Raw genomic sequence first — 20536 nt, 5'->3', positions numbered from 1 at the left:
AATGCATTACAGCGCAGCCCAACTGTGGTCCCTCGGGTTATAAGGGCACAGCCCAGTGATCTGAGCATATCTCCTCCCTCGACTTCGGGCGAGGGTTCATTGGGCAAGCCGACATACCAGTGCCCACCCACATCCAAGCCCCTCACAAGACGAGGTGGGCGTACGATTTTGGCCTGCAGTATTGTGATGTTCTGACATACCGGCGTGCTGGCTGCTCTCATTCGTTTCAAACATCTTGTACTGATTTGTCATCGATGCAGATAGTATGTGGATCCCGAGCACTAAATCTCAGGCGCTGGACCAACGGGATATTTCGGGGAAAGGCAGCGATTGCGGTTTCAACTGGCGTGAAACTGCAACCACATATTGTCTCGTCTTTGGTGTAATAACAACGTCGGCGGGAGAGAGGAGTGGATCATGGACTGGATGAGCACGCTAATCTCGGAGCTCTGAAAAGGAAGTGACATGCAATGGGGAGAGGCGTCAGCTGAGAATACATTCACTTGCCAGCCCAGCCCCGGGGTGGAGTCCCACCCTTACAACACCCAGTTTCGTGCTTAGTGAAACTGGTACCGACATCTCTCCGCACTCTTGGATAACACGTGTAGAGGGTCACTTGTTAAAAAGGTATGTGATGGAGTCACGCCTGATGTATGTACGTGGCACACTTTCTGATGCATGCATATTACTGGAAAGTTCGTTAGATGTCAAAACACGCAGCCAGAGTCTAGTGTTTTGGACGTAAAAGAGGATGGGCAGATTAAATTCTTGCTTCCCATTTGCGTGGAGTTTCAAGTTTACATTTACTATTACAGTCAATTAAACTGCAAACTAGACAGAGGCACGTGGCGGGGGCAGCTCGGCATTCACAGAATAACCCCGGAGGTTGTTGCGAACGGTAAGAGTGATAAGTTCGGCTTTTGCTGGCTGCTTTTAAAAAACATCATCCTCTGCACACGCTTTCTGTTGCCTTGGATATAGCCAAGTATTGTCAAAACGTTTTGGGAAATGTTACATGTGTTCCATTGTAGTAACAGTAACCGACTCGTGAAAATACATAAAATCACAAGGCATTTGTGGTCTATTTTTTACATTTAAGTGATTTGCTTGTTGCCACGGCAACACTATTTACAGCTGCTTTGCCAAATGTGCTGCTTACACTTACAGGTCTTTTTTTTACAAAACCAAAGTAATTGTCTTTTTTTTAATTTTATTATTCTGCTCTTTCTAGTACCTACCCAATGTTCGTACGACCGCTATAAGAGTACAAATGTCTTTGCTATGAAAGTAAAACAATCCAAAGTTTCACGGAGCGAGAAAGGACACTAACAACTGCCTGGCATCCTTTGGTTGGTGGGTCTCCTTCAGGGTCTGCAAGTGTAGGTGATTTCCCTGAGGCACAATAAGTATTGAATATTATTTTATTAACCACAGCAATGGAAGTTGGGATCTCCTCCCAAATAAAAGACAAAAAATGTTATCCCATTATAACTAAAATAAGGTTGAGTATTTTGATGACACACTGACCCAAATCTTATTGGAAAAAGCACGGGTATTAATAGAAGAGGAAATACACCATGAACTCTGAATCCCCACGACTTGCTGATTGATTTGCAGCACTTCACTGTTTGTTTTGTATTAACGTCTACTTGCCTTTAACCTCCCTGCCATTTCCAACCATGTGCTGGGTTGTGCACATTAACATTTCCACTTAGACGTGCTGAAAAATGGCAAGGTCTGCATGTAGCAGCTAGAGTATGTTTTAACTAAATTTTAATTTTTCAATACAATGCCAATTAATCTGTCCAGCCCAGAAAATTGCTTGATTTCTACCTCTAGTAGATTATTGTAGAGATGTCAAATATTGTATTGTCACTTTTTGGTACATTTAGTATTTGTCTCTTGTAGTCCTGATTCAATCCATCTCTCAGTCTTCCCTTTTCTGTACTCATCCAATATTAGTTTGCCCTCTGCTCCTGAGGATCTTTCAAAATCCTTAACTCTCATTGGTTATAGAGATGCACTATTCCAAAATAAAATGCACAAATTGCATCTCGGAGTGATTTCCAGCAAGCTATGACAATTTTAATGTTGCACTTGTTAATTGGAGACTATTTTATGGGAGTTAAATTTAAAGTTCATTCATTTGCCATCTGTAGCTGGTTGCTACCCAGTTGGAATAACCCAAAGTTGGTATTATTCGCATGATACTCCTACCCTCCTCCATCCCCCTCACCCCCCAGCACTCCGTCCCCCTCCTCTTGATCCTCCCACTTCTTTCCCCTGTTCTCCTCCCCTCCACCACTCCCCCCGCACCTCTCCCTTCCTCTCCTTTCCCCTACCCTCAGTCACTCCCTCCCTCCATAAGTCCTCTCCCCTCCCTACCCCCCTCCTCTCCCTCTATTTCCCTCCTCCCCCACTCTCCCTCCTCACCTCCCCCACTTTCCCCTCCCCCCTCACCTCCCCAGGATGGCGATGAAGTTGTACTTGAGGCGGGGGCAGTAGGGGGGAGGGGGCAGCGTCCTGGAGCCCGGCACGGGCTGTTGGCGGGGGTGGAGGGTGAACGTCCTGGTGCCTGAGGGCTTGAGGAAGGGGTTGCTGGTGGGGGGCGAGCGTCCTGGAGCCGGGCGAGTGCTTGAGGCGGGGGCTGTCGGGGGGGGGGGGGGGGTGCAAGCATCCTGAAGCCGGGGGAGGGCTTGGGGCGGGGCGGGGGGGGGGACTGTTAGTAAATTGTTGATGGTGTGAGGAGAGGGGGCAGAGAGAGGGAGGGGTAAAAGAGGGTTTTTATTAACTGACCCAACATCAATCCATCGAGAACGGCGAATCAGTGAACAGCTTGTGGGTGTAGAACAGAGTTACTGGAGTTACACAAAATTGCTGGGGAAACTCAGCGGGTGCAGCAGCATCTATGGAGCGAAGGAAATAGGCGACGTTTCGGGCCGAAACCCTTCTTCAGAGTTACTGGAGTGTTTTTGCGTTACAGTGAGGGGTGCATCAGTGTTACAGGGAGGGAGGAAGAGAGAGAGGGAGGAAGAGAGGGAGGGAAGTGAGGGAGGGAGGAAGGGCCAAAGAGAGGGACGGAGGGAGGGAGGGATGAAGAGAGGGGGGGGGAGGAGGGGAGAGAGCGGGAGTGAGAGAGAGCGGGAGAGGGAGGTAAAGAGAGTGAAGGGATAGAGGGAGGGGTTGAGAGGGAGGGAGGGGTGGGAGAGTGAGGGGTGTATCAGTGTATAATGAAAGTCTGTGACCCCTCTCTCCCTCCCCACCCCAGTCTCCCATTGTGTCTCTTTACCCTTCCCCTCTTCCACCTCTACCCACTCCCCTCCCTCACCCCCAGCATTGCATCAGTTCAATGCAGAGTCATTTAGACACTCATTAGGAGGCTGTGAACACAAATGGGGTGTTTGGACGTGTAAACTCGTTGTGACCCTCTAAGCTTATTCAAGGGGCATTTGGACTCTCAAACCCCATCCCAGCTAGTGATGGGACTAGACCCATCCCCGAGTGATGTTAGAAGCCTCTAAACTTGTTAGGAATATCTCAAAGTTTCTTGACGGTCAGAAGCAGTCTAGTGATCTCTGGGACTCTGATCGCTTCCCACAGGCGTTCAGCCGCTCCCAGAGGAGTTTGGCCCGCCCCACCTCAAGTCAGCAAAATTTTGTGCTCTCTAAACGTTATCCGTCTAAATGCAAACCCAATGACCTTGTGAACCTCTAAAATCACCCAACGGGCGTTTCTACCCTCTAAATGTGAACCAGCAGGGGATTTGACCCTCAACACAAATCCCATGGGCGGTTGGACCCCAGCTGGCGTCTTTATCCTCTAAACGCACTCAGCGGGCCTTAACCCTCTAAACTTAAACCAGCCGGTGTTTGGACCGTCTACTCCACCCGCAGGTGTGGGCGGGGGGAGAGAGCTCGGAGAAAAGACGAGGGAAGAGCAATGGGGGAGAGGGGGGTATCTCGGGGAGGGGACAGGAGCCAGCGAGGGGGACCAGAGGGGAAGGGGCTGGAGCTGCGGGGCATTGTGATGGTGGTGCGTTTGGGACTCACAGCGGGCGCTGGACGCTCTGCTCCGCCGGGATCAGATTCACCGTTTTCCGTTTGGTGACATCGCCGCGCTGCTTCCGGTCCCTCCGAAAATTGTGTCCAGTTGGAGACCTCCTCTCTCAGCTCCAGTAAAGGCGTGATTGCACAAGAAGGGGCGGACCGAAGAAACTAATCCGCTCAGCGCTGACTGGCAGAAGAGAAGATCCATCTGCGCATGCGTGTTTTTGATGATTTTTAAACCTCGCTAACCTTTGCAATAAACCACCGATCAGAACAAAACTTGTTGCACTCGCAGCACAGGGGAACGGTGAGGGAGCTGGCAAAATATCGTAGCTCTATCGCGTACCGTTTTTGCGCAAATAGAAAAACTGCGCAAACCGGAAGAGCACAAGATCAGAGCTTTAGTTATGTATAGATTGCCTGCGGTGTGATGCAACTTTATTTCTAACAAAGTCTTTGTTTTGTTTTCCACTTCTTGCTTTCCTCACTGGTAGCCAACACAATTCTCTGGGAAAAGGAGGCTGGTAACCTGCTCTCGGTCTCAGGTGTGTGACATTCATCTCTCCTATAGAAGCCTCTCAACCCGCTTTTTTTAAAACCAGCTGTTAAACAGTTACAACATTAACACAGGAGCGTAATTAACAGAGGAAAAATTAACAGAAATAAAGAACAGAAACACAGAACAATACGGCACAAGAACAGGACCTTCGGCCCTCAATGTCTGTGCTGAACACGTTGTCAAGATAAACTAATCATCTGCTCATTCATCTTCAAATCATAACCCTTTTCACCTGCATCAACCTATCATTTGCCAGGCTTTGTGTCCCCCCCCCGCTCTCCTCCAGTTGTCTCTGCCCTACTACAATTGGTCTTAAAAAGGCTTCCGATCCAAAACGTCACCTATTTATGTCGTCCAGAGATGCTGCCTGACCTGCTGAGATATTCCAGCATTATGTTTTACACAAACTAATATCATCAACATGCATGTGATCCATATGCCACCACCTGTATATCCATGTGCCTGTCTAAAAGCCTCTTAAACACCACTATCGTATCTGCATCCACCACCCCTGCCAATGTGTTCCAAGCACTCACCACTTTCTGTGTGGGGGAAAAACAAAACATCCTGCACATCTTCTTTGAACTTTGCCCCTCTTGCCTTAAAGCTATGTTCTCTAGTCTTTTACATTTCCACTCTAGGAAAAAGGTTCTGACTGTCTACCTCATCTATGCCTTTCATAATTTTAAGTGCAAGAAAGTCATGGTTCAAAGGTACTTTATTGTCACGTACTTAGATAGTGAAATTCTTTGTTTTGCATACAATTCAGTAAAATCGTACTGTACACACAAATAATTATAAATAAGTACAAAAATGTAACAATTGTAGCGTAAGAATAATAGGCATCACCGGGGCAATAGGCAGGTGACTAAATGCAAAGCTGAAGAGTTGGGTTTAAGACATGTTAACGGGAGCAAGATTTGCTATGGGGTTTCTGGAGCTTGGTCCCTAAATAGCTTAAGTTATGGGTGTCAATCTTTGGAATGTATGTGGTCAAATTTGTAGTTCGGATCTTGTAGGGATATGAGATTGGAGGTGACGTGTACAACAAGAGACAAGACTGAGGAGGGAGCTTGGAAGCCAAATTGAATTATTCTTCCATCTGCCTTCAGTTCAGAATGAAAAACGGAAATGAGATGATTTCCTAGGTTGTCAGTTCATAATGAGTGAGAGAATTTCCTGTGTGAGTTGGCAGTTCGATGCCATGCCCAAATTGTCATACTCTGCACTTTGAGGCAGGAAGACGTTATTGCCTAAACACTGGTATGGAGCCAAGAAACATGGAGAACAGTTAAGGCCGTTCATCCCTGCTGCAACATTCAACGTGAGTTGGCTGATCATTCCTTCAGTATCCTGGTCTTGCCTTGCCTTGTCTCCAAATCTATTTAGCATTAAGAAATACACCTTCCGATATGTGCATCAAGTTCAGTCTGTCAGACATCTGTGGTAATCTGGTGGTGACAACTGATTTGAGGCATTAATTCAACTGTGTTCAGGACACTGGATGCCAGGATAGATTAGGCTGATCCTTGCATTACATTTCTCATTTGCCCACAATGTTTCTTGTAAGTAACAACTAATGGGAATCTGGCTTTTTCCATCTTCCCCTTTCACTACCTCCCCACTTGAAAAACCACCCAAGAACCATGATTAAAAGTGATGCACAGAAGGGCATGGCAGTTACCATATAACTTTTCTCTTAGAATTCCACCCATTAACAAAACTGAGGTTCAGAGGAACAATGTAGCTGCAATATACAAAGCACCATTTCCCCCTCAGAACCCTGGAGCCAGTGACTCTTAAATTAAGGTGTCATGATTAATATTATACCCTCTCTTCAGGGGCCAATTGATGATCTTCCTTGCATTAATAATTATTCTGTTTGTTGATATAACTGTGGGAACAGCAATGATGTGCCTAATCATCATGCAGATCCAGTGTTGCCGTTGTCGAGAGGAAGAAGAAAGCAAAGAAGGAAGATAATTTCTGCCATTGTCGGCATCAATGATGCCAGAAATTAATGTTCCATTTGGAGCTATCCTCTCGACTTGGCCACAATGTTCATATCTGTAACAAATTAAGTAGTGTTTATAAACTCGTGTGTATTGAGTATTGATTTAATGCATTATAATCACTCTGGTCTCGACCCAAATGTTACCCATTCTTTCTCCAGATATGCTGCCTGTCCCGCTGAGTTACTCCAGCTTTTTGTGTCTATCTTCACTCTTGGACATTACACAGATAAGAGCTTCTATGTAAGGTGGAACATTGTGATCATAATTTACGAGGTTCAGGAGACTATTCATGTTGGAATATTTGGTGTGGGTAGTAGTGAGAACAATCTGCTAGAGAAATTTGGTGGGCCAGGCAGCATCTGTGTTGGGAAATGGACAATTGATGTTTTGGGTCGAGACCCTACATCAGAATTAAGAATAGAAGGGAAGATAACCAGTTTTTTGGAATGGGCGGCACAGTAGCGTAGCGGTAGAGTTTCTGGTAGAGCACTAGAGATCCTGTGTTTGATCATGACTACGGGTGCTGTCTGTACGGAGTTTGTACGTTCTTCCTGTGACCATGTGGGTGCTCTGGTTTTGTACATTCCAAAGACATGCAGATTTGTAGGTTAATTGGCTCTTGTAAATTGTCTCTAGTGTGTAGGATAGAACTAGTGAAACGATAATCGCTGGTCAGTATGGATTCAGTGGGTGGAAGGGCCTGTTTCCATGCTGTATCTCTAGCAATAAAACTAAAACGGTATAAAGGGGAAGGGTATGATAGGGGTCAGTATATGATTTGTATTGACATTTACTTGTAATTTCGGCACTGAATATAGTGGGTAACCTTGTGATTTTACTTCGGAGTCACGTGAGTGACTACGTGAAGAACCCCGCCAGGACGCATGCATATCGTTACACGCATTGCAACGAGTCACAGCAGGGTGAACTATATTCCCCTTAGCGGCAGAATTTGAAAGCCGGGAACAGCAGGTAAGGAGACTCTGCGTTCCTTCCACTTACCTTACAGGTGGAGACATGGACCAGATCCACGAAGGCTGCGAAAAAGCTGGCGGGGGAGAACCGCGGAGTTGCGGGCAGCCAGCAGCAGCAGCCAACGGCACGCCAATCTCCCGAAATGGGAACAGCTGTGGCCGACTTCGCTCCCGCACCGGCCACGGCCGGGCGGTAGAGCGAAGCAAAAAACTAACAGAGTTGTTGACTCCGACGAGTCCGACTCTGAATAGCCGCGAGTCGCCAGTGCCCGTGAGCATTGGGGCCGGTTGGAGCGGCTTCAGGAGCAGCCGCGAGCGGCCAGTGCCCGTGCGCATTGGAGCCGGTTGGAGCGGCTGGGAGCGGGGAACAAGAGCAGCCGCGACGGCCAGTGCCCGTGAGCATTGGAGCCGGTTGGAGCGGCTGCAGGAACTGGAGCAGGAGCGACTTCTGGAGCAGGAGCGACTTCAGGAGCAGCCGCGACGGCCAGTGCCCGTGAGCATTGGAGCCGGTTGGAGCGGCTGCAGGAACTGGAGCAGCCGCGAGTGGCCAGTGCCCGAGAGCATTGGAGCCAGTTGGAGCGGCTGTTGGAGCAAGTACTCCAAAGTGACAGGCTCCAGGAGATGGAGACTAGTCACAGTGGGCAGCTAGTAAGTCCTACAGCAGTACCTCTTGTAGGGCTGCACAGTGTTTCTCCCGCATCAGAGGGGAGTACAGGGGGTCAATTCTGGGCTGACCCTGAAGAGGGGTGCAGAACATACCCCTAGTGCACATGGGGTGCAAGAAAACCTATTGGATATGGTGTCCCAGTTTATTCAACCCGACCAAACTGGCCAAAACCTGGAACCTAAAATAGCTGCAAGTATCGACTACTTGTCATTCAACCAGCTATAAGGACAGGCATTATTGGACACCACAGCAAGACACTTACCACCAGGGAACTGCAAAACACTGAATTTTCCCAGTGTCAACCAGTGTATTTGAAAACATGTCGGAGCCTCAATCAGAGCCAGGGACTTGAAACTACAGAAAGTTCTGAAAGTCCTAACAGCGGGAATTACGGTTTTTGCCCGCATAATAAACAAAAAAGACATGACACAAGATCACCAGGGTGCACTGGCTTTATTTTGCAACAACCAATACGAGTAAACAGCATTAGGAAGAAGTGCCATCCAACCGGCTTTAGACCCTAATTTGCAGGCCTATGCAAACCTGGAACCTCCAAACCACCAATATTACGATTTGGAGGCAACTTATCAAAACAGGTAAAAGAACTTGACGAAGAGGGTAAAACACTGGGTCTCATTGAAGCAGTGTCTAAAAACTACTTCGGCCAGGAAAAAGCACCCCAGTCGGCCAAGACAAACTGCTGAAAGCTCAAAAGCCAGGAACACTCAACATCGGTCTTTTTAGGCCATGGCCCAGACCGGCCTTCCTGGGGAATGCGCTAACCCTCAACACTGACCCAACTACAGATCCAGAGTAATGGAGGATATCCAACACGAATCACAGGAATTCGAGTCCAAAATCTTTATCATAAACAAGATGGTGGTTGCCGCATCATCATAGATTTAACTAATTTGAATACTTTCGTACTATATATTCATTACTAGATGGAAACCTTTGTTACTGCTAAGCAATTGATTTCCTAGGTTACTACATGGCAAGCATCGTTTTAAAAGATGCTTACTATACAGTACCCATTAGAGGTGACCACAGATGTTATTTAACACAATGGATCATCTGGGGTTCACCCTTAACTCAGTTCACATGTCAGTAACTTTGCCGAAAGAAAAGGTTACAGCCTTAATGGAGGCTTGCAGCAAAATCATTGACATCACAAAACCATCCATCAGACTGGTAGCAAGATTAATTGGCATTATAGTGGCTGCGTTTCCAGCCACACAAATCGGACCTTTACATTATCAAAAATTACAGAGGGCTAAAATACGAGCACTCAAAAATTATGGGGTCATTTTTACAGACCAATGAAGCTACCAACAGAGGCCATAATGGAACTAAAATGGTGGAAAGATAACATTAGGCATTGTTCCAATCCAAACATTATCAGCTACCCATCTATGGAACTACAAACTGATGCCAGTGCACTTGGATGGGGTGCTACCAATTCCATCTCCAGCTGTGGTGGAGATGGAATGCACAGGAGGCATCATTATTACAAACACTGTGCATAAACTACCTGGGAATGTTAAGTGCATTCCATGGCCTTAAGTCATATTGTTCTGGGTTATATCACCAGCATGTTAGACTACAAATTGACAACACCACCGTGGTAGCATATATCACCCATATGGGTGGAAACAAATCGACATTATGTGACAATCTGGCCAACACAATTTGGCAATAGTGTATCCAGAGAGAGATATTTGGATATCAGCTACCTACTTACCAGGTAAACTAAATTTAGTGGCAAACAACAGGTCACGCAAATTCAATGAAAACACTGAATGGATGTTGGATAAAAATGTATTTGCTGAAATTACAGCACGGTATGGAACACCAGATATTGACCTATTCGCATCCAGGCTCACACCAGCTATCGAATTATGTTCATGGGAACCAGAACCTGGGGCAGTGGCAACAGATGCATTTTCGCTGCATTGGGGGATTGTTTATTTATGCATTCCCTCCTTTCTGCCTCATCAGTCGAGTATTTAGGAATATACAGCAAGACTCCGCGTCTGGTATTTTGATAGTACCCGATTGGCCTACTCAACCATGGGTCCCGGTGATACTCGACATGGTATTAGAACCATGCATCACCATCCATCATAGACCTAATTTACTGGTTCATCCCGCAACAAGGGGAAGTTACCCATGTCATAATTATATAAACCTATTAATTTGTAGAGTTTGAAAGCACCTCTACTACACCTGGGACTGACGGACCGAACAGTGGATATTATTTCAGCGGGCCACAGACAGTCCTCCAAAAAACAGTACTTGGTGTCATCAAGAAATGGGAAGTACTGTCACAACAATAAACATCACCCACAGATCTATGAACATCCCGTCTGTTCTGGAATTCCTGGCAAGCCTCCATTACGATGAGAGGCTCAGTCATAGTGCCATCAACTGCGCCAGAAGTGCTCTGTCAACATACCTGTGGCAAGGAACAGAGTGGCATTCTGTTGGGACATACCCTGGTAACCAAACTCATGAGGGGCATTTTTAATGTTAATCCCCCAAGAACCAGGTACTCCCAAATATGGGATGTGAGCATTGTACTGACCATGTTAAGAAACTGGTCTCCAGCTACAGCTCTGTCCCTACAGAAACTGACTATGAAAACAGTCATGCTGATGGCCTTGGTCACGGCACATAGGGTCCAGTCACTACAGAAACTAAGGCTGGACAACATGACTATTTCATCTGGAAATTTAACTTTTCACATCAATGAATTAGTCAAACAAAACAGACAGGGGTCAGCAGGCCTAAAAATAGAATTCAGGGCCTACCCGACAGATGATCGTCTCTGTATTGTAACACACTTACTATTATATATGGAGTATACTAAGATCATCAGAGGGAAAGAATTGTCACTTTTAATCAGCTACAAACAGCCACTCAAAACAGTGACAGTCCAGACCATCTCTAGATGGCTAAAACAGGTCCTACTAAAGGCTGGAGTAGACACTAGCATTTTAAAATCTCACTCCACCAGGGCTGCAGCTACATCGGCAGCTATGAAGTTGGATGTTCCTATGGACCAAATCCTCAAGACAGCAGGATGGTCAACGGAGAAAACTTTCCAACGATTTTATAACAAACCAGTCATTGAACCTGGAACATTTGCAGAAACAATTTTAAGTTCTGTAATATAATTTATCCCATAAATAGGGGCTATAATTTGGTGTTAATATATTTATCGTTGGGTTTTCAATATCGTATTGATGTCTAATGATGTTAACACTATTCTCCCCATATTCAAGGCAGATGTGATGGGACTCGTTTCCACGGCATGAAATCACAGAGCTTTAAAATCTTCACGTAGTCACTCACGTGACTCCGAAGTAAAATAGTAAGATTAAACGAGAACTTACCAGTTTGAAGTTTGATCGTTAATTTATGAGGAGTAACGTTGAGGGATTACGTGCCCTCCGCTCCCACCCTTGATCATATACTCAACTGGTATCTCTTCTCTAATCTTACTATATTTAGTCATTACAGTTATCTGTGATTTCACACAGCTGCTTTGAAGAATGACACGCATGCGTCCTGGCGGGGTTCTTCACGTAATCCCTCAACGTTACCCCTCATAAAATAACGATCAAACTTCAAACTGGTAAGTTCTCGTTTAATCTTACTATTATTTTATGGTTGACAAGATCTGTCTGTGATAAAACATAAAAATGTAATTCAATGAAACAAACCAATAGCCTAGTGATTAGTGTTTACTTGAAATATACTTTGTCCATTCAAAGCTTAGCTGTAAAACAAACTTTCATCATACACGACTGCTATAGGTGATTGGAATTGGAATGCAAAGTAGTGTTAAAACAATACTCGCTAGAATTTAGAAGATTGAGGGGGGATCTTATAGATAATTACAGAATTCTTCAGGGGTTGGACAGGCTAGATGCAGGAAGATTGTTCCTGATGTTGGGGAGGTCCAGGGCAAGGGGTCACAGTTTAAGGATGAAGGGGTAATCTTTTAGGACTGAGATGAGAAAAACGTTTTTCACACAGAGAGTGATGTATCTCTGGAACTCTCTGCCACAGAAGGTAGTTGAGGCCAGTTCATTGGCTATATTTAAGAGGGAGTTAGATGTGGCCCTTGTGGCTAAAGGGATCGGGGGTATGGAGAGAAGGCAGGTACAGGATACTGAGTTGGATGATCATCCATGATCATATTGAATGGTGGTGCAGGCTCGAAGGGCCGAATGGCCTACTCCTGCACCTATTTTCTATGTTTCTATGTTAATAGAGATATAATGTCAGGATTTGACAGAAGTAGAAACGAGGAACTGCAGATGCTGGTTAATACACAAAAGGACACAAAGTGCTGGAGTTACTCAGCCGGTCAGGCAGCATCTCTGGAGAACATAGATAGGTGGCGTTTCGAGGCTGAAGAAAGGTGTCGACCTAAAATGTTATCTATCCATGTTCTCTTGAGATGCTGCCTAATCTGCTGAGTTACTTCAGCATTTTGTGTCCTTTCGCAGAAGTAGTATTGAAGTACTTGATAACTGTAATCTAAACGTGTAAGATATTACAGCTTCAGCATGTAGATAGAAACAAGCACATGTTTTCAGTACCCGCTGTTGCCAGTGTGGGTCTTTATTTCACAAAAGTACACTGTGCATACTCACACATATTGAATATATCACATGACACAAATCATACCATTCTAGTACTCAGTACTTAAAGTTACAGTTACCATTATATACACTACACTGCTCTCCCCTTAGAAAGTAAAATAACTTTTCAATTAAACAAGAATAATATTATACATTTAATCTGATGACTGGTTTACGCACTCTTTCTGATCTCCTAAGTGGTTTAGGGGGAGTGTCAGGTTGTGGTTCTAAAGGAGAGTCAAATTCAGGATCATTTACCTTTGTCGCTACTCTCTTTGGAGATTGCGCTCTTACATCTGAACTTGGAATAATACCAAAGTCTGACAGATTTGCTTCTTCGTCTATGCTTTGCTCTTGTATCGGTTCGTCCCTTGCTGGAATCATACGGTTTATGTGCACACTTCTAACACGTCCTCCAATTTCTACCAAGTACCTCCTGGTACCACACACTTCAACTACTGTTCCCACCTCCCATTTGTTTGCTTTGTAAGGGGGAGGCTGAGAACACGAACCTGATCAAGGGTATTGAACCTACCTTCTTTTTAACTTCCACCATAATGACGTTTCTGATCAGTTTTTTTCGGTTTAACCTTGGGGGATAGGTTAAGTAGAACCAAACTCAGTCTAGTTCTGAGCCTTCTTTTCATGAGAAGTTCGGCTGGCGTATACCCTATGCTAGATTGTGGCGTGGTATGATATTTCAGTGAGAAACTAGCTAGCCGCTGTGACATACTCACCTTCCCTCTCGTGGTTGTTCTGAAGTCTGTGCATGATATCTTGAACCCTGGCACCAGGGAGGCAACAGACCATCCTCGAGTCTCGCCTGCTGCATTCAGAATCTCCAGTCCGCACCTCGGACAATAGAGTCACCCACAACTATAGCTCTGCCTGACGTCGATCTTGCCAGTCGAGTCTCATCGCTACGATTGGAGCCACTGCTTGGACTGGAAGTGTTGTCTGCCCCGACAGCTCCCAAAAGGGTGTACCTGTTTTCATTTGGCACAGCCACTGGGGTCTCCTGCCCTCCACGGTTACTCCCCTTTCTCCCAGTCACACACCTTCCTTCTTCCTGTATCCTTGGCGTGACAACCTCACTGTAGGTCCTGTCCACAAAACTCTTGTTTTCCCGAATGGGCCTGAGATCATCCAGCTGCTTCTCCAGTTCCCTAATACGTTCGTTCAGGAGCTGCACCTGGACACAATTTCTAAAGGTGTAGTTTCCAGAAGCACGGGCAGTGTCCTTGACGTCTCACATCCTGCAGGATACACACTGCATCAACATGCCTGCCATTTCTTCAGAAGACAAAAATCACCAATTTCAAACCAGTGTAGCCTCCTTGCCTCAGCCTCCCCGCCGAAGACTCATGAGGCAAACGCGACAATGCATCAGCGATAGCATTTTCTTTTGAGCTGCGGTACTCAATGCAATGTGACAGGAGAACTGCCCAGCGCGGCATCCTCGAGGTTGCCATTGTAGGTATTGCTGACCGAGGACCAAGAATAGCTTCAATCTTTTCCTTCACTGGTTGTAGTCCATGTTGATCCATTTTCAAACCAAGATACACTACTTTGGTCTGAAAGAATACACATTTTCTTCTTTTCAACTTTATATTGTGATCATCAAGCCGTTTCAACACTTCACTGAGTATCTCCAGATTCTCCTCCTCAGTAACAGTTGCAATCAGCAAGTCATCTTGATTGCCCAATGTGATGTTCCTTGCAGAATCTTGTCCATTGAAGCTTGGAAGATTTTTGGTGCTGACTTCACACCATAGGGTACTTTTGTGTAGGAATACAGTCCCATGTGTGTGTTTATCGTGAGGTACTGCTGGCTCTTATGATCAACATTTAGCTGAGCATATGCATGTGACAGATCTAGCTTAGAGAATAGCTTGGAACCAGCAACTTCAGCATAAAAATCTTGTGAGGTTGGTACATCATCTACTGCCTGGTTGATGGTCACTTTGTAGTCTCCACACAATCTCATTGTATTGTCTGCTTTCGGAACCACTACTATTGGAGCCCAATCACTGCGATCTGCTTTAATCAGTACACCGTTTTGTTCCAACTTTTTAATTTCAGTTTCCACTTTTCAGCGAATATGGCACTGGTCGCGGTCTAATTAGACAGGTTCCACATCTGGTCGAATCCTAATGTGTGCTTGCTCACCCTTTATGCCATAGTTGCTGTCATTGAACATAGCATTATGTTTCTGCAACAACTGATCTAGTGTTTGCGCTTCAACTTGGAACACAGATTTCCAGTCCTGTTTCAGTAAGCAGAGCCAATTTTTGCCCATCAACGTTTGCCTATTGACATAACTTGCGACAACTATTGGCAACCTGTACATCACAAACTATCTCTCCAAATGTCTCCAATACTTCTCCAGAGTACGTTTTCAGCTGAAGGTCTGTTTCTGTGATAGGCATATTGCTAAAATTGGATTCATATAGATGAGGCTCTCACTGGGGTCTCCTCGATATCCCGCAGCTCCGCTCTTACTCCCCTTCCTCCAATTCATAACAAGGATAGAGTCCCTCTTGTCCTCGCCTTCCCCCCCCCCATCCGCCGTTGCATACAGCATATAATCCTCCAACATTTTCGCCACCTCAAACGGCATCCCACTACTGGCGAAACTCCTCCAAAACTCCCTGGTCAACTCGTCCCTTCCCACCCAAACCACCCACCACCCTCCCAGGTACTTTCCCCTGCAACCGCAGGAGAAGCAACACCTGTCCCTTTACCTCCCCCTCGACTCCATCCAAGGACCCAAACAGTCTTTCCAGGTGAAGCAGAGGTTCACTTGCACCTCCAACCTCATCTACCCTATCCGCTGTTCGTGGTGTCAACTTCTCTACATCAGCGAGAGCAAGCGTAGGCTCAACGAACATTTCGCTGAATCAGTCCGTCTTGACCTACCTGATCTCCCGGTGGCTCAGCACTTCAACTCCCCCTCCCATTCCCAATCTGACCATTCTGATCTGGGCCTCTTCCATTGTCAGAGTGAGGCCCAGTGCAAATTGGAGGAACAACACCTCCTATTTCGCTTAGGTAGTTTACACCCCAGCGGTATGAACATTGACTTCTCTAACTTCAGGTAGCCCTTGCTTTCCCTCTCTATCCCCTCTCCCTTCCCAGTTCTCCCACCAGTCTTACTGTCTCCGACTACATTCTTTGTCCCACCCACACCCAACATCAGCCTGAAGAAGGGTCTCAACCCGAAACGCCAACTATTCCTTCTCTCCAGAGATGCTGCCTGTCCCGCTGAGTTACTCCAGCATTGTGTGTCTACCTTTGATTTTAACCAGCATCTGCAGCTCTTTCTTACACATAATGTATTGATTGTTCAATTTGACCTTAGTCTGAAAGTCTTCCTTTCCAGACCCACCGTTCGTAGTATAGATGCCGTACAGTCCAAGTTCATTACTCTCTGACTGTGGTTGTGAATCCCACCCATTTGGTTTTGTTGAGGCTTTTGTTTTGCTTTGTCCTGTGATGGTGCTCTACATGCTGATGCAATATGGCCTTTTTTTGACAGTTGTAGCACTTAGAGCCCTTGAACTGGCACTTATTTGCTTTGTGTTGACCATTGCAACGATAGCACATATCTGTGTTTTCCAAGACCTTTGCTGTGTAGGCCTTTTCCCTGTCTTGCATGCTTGTGTTTTGGAACTGCCTTTTGACTATTGACTGTGCCAGCATGTGTTGGTCGAAACTCATGCAGGGCTGCCAACATTGGGCGCGAATTGAGAGTGAGAAATTGCGAGGGAGCGTAGCGACCGGGGGGGGGGGGGGGGGGAGAGTGTGGGAGGGGGTTGTCGGTAGGGAGCTTTCGCATTTTTCAGCTTGAAATTGTGCAATCTGGTGCATACTGTACCGAGTCTTTTAACTTACACTTGAATGCAACATTTATGCTTTAATTTGGATTAGGTATGAATAAGGTTAGGCTGAATTACATTCCTAATTACATTCCACAGTCGAACCAGGCTCTGATCAACAGGTGCAGCACGTGAATGACCTTAGTATATTCATGTATGGAAATCAGATGCTGTTAATTCATGCTGTTATGCATATATATGTATAGATATAGATATATGTATATGTATATGTATAGATATAGGTATATGTATATGTATATGTATATATATATATATATGTATGTATATATATATATATATATGTATATATATATATATATATATATATATATATATATATAAAAAAACAGTGAAACAAGTCAAGAGTCAGACTTCCATCACTGTTCTGCACAAATAAATCAATTAACCTTACCCTTTGATTATAGAAACAAGACGAAAATAATGCCACATATTCAATCGTATATGGTTCAATGAAATTAAGATATATATGTAAAACATATATATGGAAACAGGCTCTTCAGCCCACCAAGTCCACACCGACCAGCAATCTACCATACACCAGTTCCATCCTACATGCCAGGGACAATTTACAGAAGGCAATTAACCTACAAACCTGCACTTCTTTCGGATGTGAGAGAAACCGGAATATCCAGATAAAACCCATGTGGTCATAGGGAGAATGTACAAATTCTGTACAGACAGCACCTGTATTCAGGATCAAATCTGGGTCTGTGGTGCTGTTAGGCAGCAACTCTACTGCTGCGCCACCATGCCACCCCATTAAATTATCTTTTATGTAATATATTTATTATGATTCTTATTTCTGCCCTTAGTTGGATAACACACATCTCCAGTCATTGTGTTTTATGGCTGGTTTTCAACCTCTTCAGTCTGGAAGATCTCGACCCAAAACATCACCCGTTCTTTCTCTCCAGAGATGCTGACTGTCCTGCTGACTTATTCCAGTTTTTAGTGTCTATCTTCAGTTTAAACCAGCATCTGCAGTCCCTTCCTACACTCTTTGTTAAGGCCCTATATGACAATAAACTAACTTGAACTTGAACTTGAACTATTCACATAATATTATTCACCGCCGTGAAGACTTGGTCTATTGCTAGAAATTGTAATTTATTTACCTATCTGTTACGGACTTACAGCATATAATACAATAATATTAAAGATCTGATCTTGAGAATATCACATTTTTGAATTTTCAAGAGTTTGGGTGTTTATTACTATTTCGGTCACAACGGTCAATTTTGTAATTAACTACAATTAGGCAATTAACTAATTATATGCTTTAATTTCAGGTCATCCAAGTAAGATGTTTTATATTTGTTTCAGAATGCTTCAATCTATGATATCTGAAAAATTCATTCAGTTCTCTTAATTTTTAAGAAAGTTATAGGATTTTGACTGTCCTCAATCACAGCTTTTGAGTTAAGTCAATGGAAAAGCAAGATGCTAATTTCTGAGTATGAAAATGGCCATAACCTTTTTAATACTGAAGATATGAAAGTGAATTAGGTGTCAAATTAAACTTCTTTTTATGCTTTATCTGATGGGATAAATTGCAGACTTGATTTTTAAAATCTTAAAATTTTGTAACATTGCTAATAAATGTTATAATTAGGTGGAGTTATAATTACTAAGCATTCTAATTGGCTAACATGCAATAGCCAATCTACATCTCTTGTATAAATGAAAAAGCAATTAAGGCATTTCAAACTATAACGAGTAAATAATAATGGGGTTAAACATAATCGCCATATCTAGTAATAATGGGGTTATACATAATCGCGATATCTAATGGGTGGCTTGCTAACGGTATGGAGCTGCCTCATCAACCTTTTCCTCCGAAAAGTTGAGGGCTCGGTTTAGTAAGTCCGGCGGTCTGTATGGAGATACCGCAGGAGAACTTGGGGTGGATCTTCGTGGGGACACCGGGGAGCCAGATACACCAGGGGATGCAAAGACAGACCGACGCGGGGAGCGGATGGGACTGGTGGCAGCAGATGTTAGAACGGCTGGAACAGTGGTCGGATTAAATTTGAGCGGCGGGGCATCAGGACCCTGGAACGCCGGACGCAGTTCCTTCACAGGAAGGAGGTGTTGACGGTTGCGTCTATAGATGTCACCATCGACATCGATCAAGTAGGAACGTGGTTCCTTTGAGGGGTCGTGAATGTGTCCCAGTTTGATATGTCCTTTGTCTGTCTGTAATTGGGCCACTTGGCCTTGTATAAGTGGCTTAAGTGGTTTACTGGTTTTGTCGTAACTTTGTTTTTGAGCGTCTCGATTAAACTGTATGCGCTTTTGTATCACGGCAGGGGGGGCAAACTTTTGGTTGTAGATGTTTCTGAGCAACAGGCAGCGGAGGTCGTGTTTGGTGGGACATCAGGCGCTGGCCTGGAGAGCCTAGAATGTTATCTCTTGCAATGTTTCGCAGATTCAGCAGATCTAGGTAGACATCAGATTTGGCTAGGTGGGAGCACTCTATGAGTTGTTTTGCGCTTCGAACAGCACGCTCGGCAAGTCCACTGGACTGTGGGTATTCCGGGCTGCTGGTGACATGTTGGATGTTCCACCGCTTTACAAAGTTTTTGAACTTTTGGCTGGTGAATTGAGTTCCGTTATCAGTCTGCAGACGAGCTGGTATTCCATGTACGGAAAAGTGTATTTTGAGCTTTTGGACTTCAATTCTTTTTTTTTTATTAGAAGCAATTGTACAAGAATAAAACATTCGACATGTAAAATTATACAATTATTGTACAGCTTCAATTTTAACCTTTTAAACTGAAAATGAGGGAAAAGAGGGAAAGAACAAGAGAGGTAAAAAGACCCCTAGATACCAAAGTAGTGTGGCCAAAGAGTGAATAAAGATATGAGAAGAAATAAGAAAAGGAAAAAGAAAAGAAAAAAGTGTATATATACCTGCCACTCGTGTCCCCCCACCCCGCCCACATCACCCAACCCAGAATCGGATTTAAATCCAAATTTGTTTTGCGCCATACTATCCTTGTAAGAATTTGGTAAAGGGAGTCCATGTCTTGAAAAATTGATCTGGTTTTTCTGCCAAGACAAGTCTAATATTTTCCAAATGTAGTGTCTCGGACATGTTTGAAATCCACATCTTCACAGTAGGGACTGATGTGTGTTTCCAAAAATGTAAGTATTAGTTTTTTCGCCGTTATCAGGCCATAGTTAAGGAAACGTCTTTGAAATAATGTTAGCTCAGAACAGGCTTCTGACGTACCTAGAGTAATATCTGTGTCGGGGTCCAATTTTATTTTAAGTATTTTCGAAAAAATTTCAAAGATTTCCCTCCAGAAATTATGTAACTTTATACAGGAGGCAAGAGTGGGTTATGGTTGCTTCCTGAAGGAGACATTTATCACAAATAGGGGAAAATTTGGCTAGTATGTCTGGAACCATATATTGACAGTCTTGGGTATGTGATTTCAGATAGTCTCGTATTTGAAGATATCTAAAGTATTGGCTACCTTTCAGATGATATTTCGACTGCAATTCTTGAAATGAGAGGAGTCCCCATCTCATAAAGATCTCCCAGTTTTTTTATTCCTATGCTTTCCCATTATATGAACGCCTTGTCTAAAGTAGACGGCTTAAACGAGGGATTGTTGGCGATTGGTGAGAAGAGATAAATTTCTCAATTTAAGGGTTGACCACTTGTTTCCAGATTCGGAAGGGTATATGGATTATCGGATTTTTCTCATATACTGAT

At 44.4% G+C, this 20536-nt stretch overlaps 1 protein-coding gene across 2 annotated transcripts in view; it reads left to right on the top strand.

Moving 5' to 3' along the window:
* The first annotated feature begins 233 nt into the window (after nt 1–233).
* Nucleotides 234–20536, top strand: part of agpat4 (1-acylglycerol-3-phosphate O-acyltransferase 4) — a 97458-nt gene continuing 77155 nt past the window's right edge. The window contains exons 1-2 of one of the 2 annotated variants that reach the window (XM_033025719.1): nt 234–627; nt 797–898. The gene's annotated coding sequence lies outside the window, so the exon portion shown is untranslated. The remainder of the gene's footprint in view (nt 628–796; nt 899–20536) is intronic. The other variant, XM_033025718.1, reaches the window with a different exon arrangement.

The sequence above is a fragment of the Amblyraja radiata genome, chromosome 8, assembly GCF_010909765.2.
Source record: "Amblyraja radiata isolate CabotCenter1 chromosome 8, sAmbRad1.1.pri, whole genome shotgun sequence".
NCBI classification, from domain to species: Eukaryota; Metazoa; Chordata; class Chondrichthyes; order Rajiformes; family Rajidae; genus Amblyraja; species Amblyraja radiata.
The sequence above is the reverse complement of the archived record's forward strand: the minus strand, read 5'-3'. Positions and strand labels throughout refer to the sequence as shown.